General features: G+C 34.8%; 1 long non-coding RNA gene across 3 annotated transcripts; it reads left to right on the forward strand.

Moving 5' to 3' along the window:
* The first annotated feature begins 340 nt into the window (after nucleotides 1-340).
* On the forward strand, nucleotides 341-2040 carry LOC140866855 (uncharacterized). Of its 3 annotated transcripts, none has more exons than XR_012144986.1 (4): nucleotides 341-684; nucleotides 901-987; nucleotides 1408-1474; nucleotides 1557-2040. It is a non-coding gene; the product is annotated as an uncharacterized lncRNA (long non-coding RNA). The 3 variants fall into 3 exon arrangements; XR_012144985.1 differs by having other exon boundaries at nucleotides 343-483; nucleotides 1557-2039; XR_012144984.1 differs by having other exon boundaries at nucleotides 341-987; nucleotides 1557-2039.
* Nucleotides 2041-2663: the final 623 nt, after the last annotated feature.

Raw genomic sequence — 2663 nt, forward strand, 5'->3', positions numbered from 1 at the left:
GTGGGTTACCAGTGGATTAAGGCAATCATCCTGTGTTTGACTCGTTTTTTGACCTTTGTGGGATAACACTCGGCCCATGATAAATATGTTGTCGGGCAAGAAAAAGGTGGGAAACTTAAACACATCTCCAACGTGGGTTTGGGAGTATCAATTTCGGATCCGTCGATGTGGCATTAGGGTACTGCCCTGAGCCAGTCATCTTTTGACACATGGCATACCTTTTTTTAAAAAAAAAAAATTTGCCCCACGTTTGAGTCTTTGACCCTCCCATCCCAAACCATGGTTTACTTAGACTAGAGAGCTTTTTCCCAAAAAGCCCCAAAAGCCTTTCCTTGCAAAATTAGTCGTCTCCCTTTTCTCTCTTAAAAACCTAAAATTTCTTTCATCCCCAATTTCGAGTTCTCCATCTGAAGTCTTTCCAGGCAACCACGATGTTCCTTCCGGTAAGTGCATACGCCGCATCCGTGTCCTTTTCGATTGAAGGTAAAAAAACTTTTCGATTGAGCATCATCATCTTTCTCGTGTGTTTGATTTTTGTGGTTGTTCGAAGTTGAGTAGTGTGAGTTACTTTCTTCTTTGCTTCTTGGTTGTTGATAATCATCTTCGGTGGTTGTGGTGCTCCGATGTCGGTGGTCTTTTCCGTCGACTTGGGCGTGAGCTTGGGAGCTAGATTTTGGTGGCTCGGTTGGTTTTGTAGCTATTTTTTTATTGTTCTTGTTGTTTTTCGCAGCATTTTCCTTGGGTTTTCATCTTCATTGCTGGGCTTCTAGTGATTGTGGTTTTTGGAATTTTGAATTTCAAAATTTCAACTGAGCGAGAATAAACATTGTTTGTGCTTACTTCTTGTTTAATTTGTGGTGCTTTGCATCGATTTATTGTTGTATTTGTTGGGTATTTCAGTGGATATAGAGCTTGTTCACTGCTGAGCTATTTCCTTCTTCTTCTCGAACACTTGAGCTTCGAGTTTTGCTCCTCTTAACAACTGAGGTATTTGGCTGGATCTTCAGCTTTTTCATTTTTGGCTTCGGATTTGCACTTGATGTGAATGTTGACAAATGTTAGATTATATATGTGCGTAATATCTTAAGAGAAATCATTGTATCAATATTATATGGTCACATCTATGTATCAGTAGTTAAGATCTTAGCTGAGATTTCATTTTGGAGGCAATGTCTTGACATGTTTTAAATTTTTTTAATTATACGAGCGATTATATGAATTGTTTTCGAGTTCTTGAAATTGGTAACTTGATTTTTATTTTTATTGAAGGCCCTTTCACTACTGTCTTTCATTTAAGAAAGATATGGTCCACAATTGAATTTTTCAATCAGTTTAGTGTTCTGGGGAATGAGTGTTTTTTATTGGTTTCTGTTTCTTTAGCGACTTACAATTTATTTTGAAATTTAGATTTTAATAGATAAGTTGTGGGTTCATGCATCAAATTACAGAAGATGTGGGTTAATGTGAACAAATGGTGAGTCATTCAATTTAATTCAATTTTTATTATTATTTGTTTTGTTGTATATAGTAATGAAATATATTTTCTTGTTACGTAGGGAAAAATGTACGTCGTTTTCGAAGGACAAAAACCTGATAATTATGGAACCTGGTCCGAAACATATGATCAAGTCATCAATTTTAGTTATGCTCTACATTAGTCATATGACAGTCCCGAGAAAGCCTTAAGATCCAAGCACTACTTCTAGCGCAAAATCGCAGAGGAATTCTACTCAAACTGAAAAGCTAGATAGATTACAACTAGCATTGTTTGTTTTAGAAATTGAGAACCGTAATCATGCATTACGTGTTGAGAAGGAAATCGAGAAGATAAAAAAATTGGTTCAAGAGATAAAGTTTAATCGTGATGGTTAGGAAGTTGAAGATTTTAGACGATTGGAAATTTGTATTGACTTGGTATTTATATTAAGACTTTAGAATATCGTAAATGTGTAATGATTTGACATTTATTTCAAGTGTTTAGACGTTCGTAAATTTGTAGTGTTATGGAGGATTATTGACTATATTTTTCGTTTGTCATTTCTATTTCTTGTCCTTTGGATTTATTTATTTTAAGCAGGTGCTCCCATATTTCATATTATAGTCATGTTAAGAACAGAATGTGAAGCAATTCAGGGGGAAATTATATGTACATTTTATGTACAGAATGTGAAAACATAGATGGGGAGACTATACTAAATGTCAACAGTAGCAGCAAAACAAAGTAATATTTTAAGCAGGTGCTCCTGATATGTTCATATTTTTGCCGCTCGAGCGTGCCCGCAATACTGGAAAATGTTTTGCTACTTGTTCATTTCGAAATTCGATAACACAAATGAAGTAAAAAATTCCATTTGTGTTACCAGAAACACAATACATAATCTGTCTAAAGCACGACTTGATTCTTGATCCAATTCGAATGAAAAACATGTCATAATTCAATCAAGCAAAATCATGCTCCTCAGCTTCAACTTGTTCACTGAACTTTACTAATATCACAAGCTTTTTACCTCGTCAAAGACAGCCAGAGATCACGAATCTGTAAGAATATAAGACCAAGTAATGTCTACAAAAATTTTTAAAATATGCATCTTAGTATACTATAGTTTTTGTATAATAAGAATGCAATACCAAGATCTACAGAAATGATAAAAAGTACGATTACT

Source organism: Henckelia pumila, chromosome 4 (assembly GCF_033568475.1).
Source record: "Henckelia pumila isolate YLH828 chromosome 4, ASM3356847v2, whole genome shotgun sequence".
In the NCBI taxonomy this organism is placed as follows: domain Eukaryota; kingdom Viridiplantae; phylum Streptophyta; class Magnoliopsida; order Lamiales; family Gesneriaceae; genus Henckelia; species Henckelia pumila.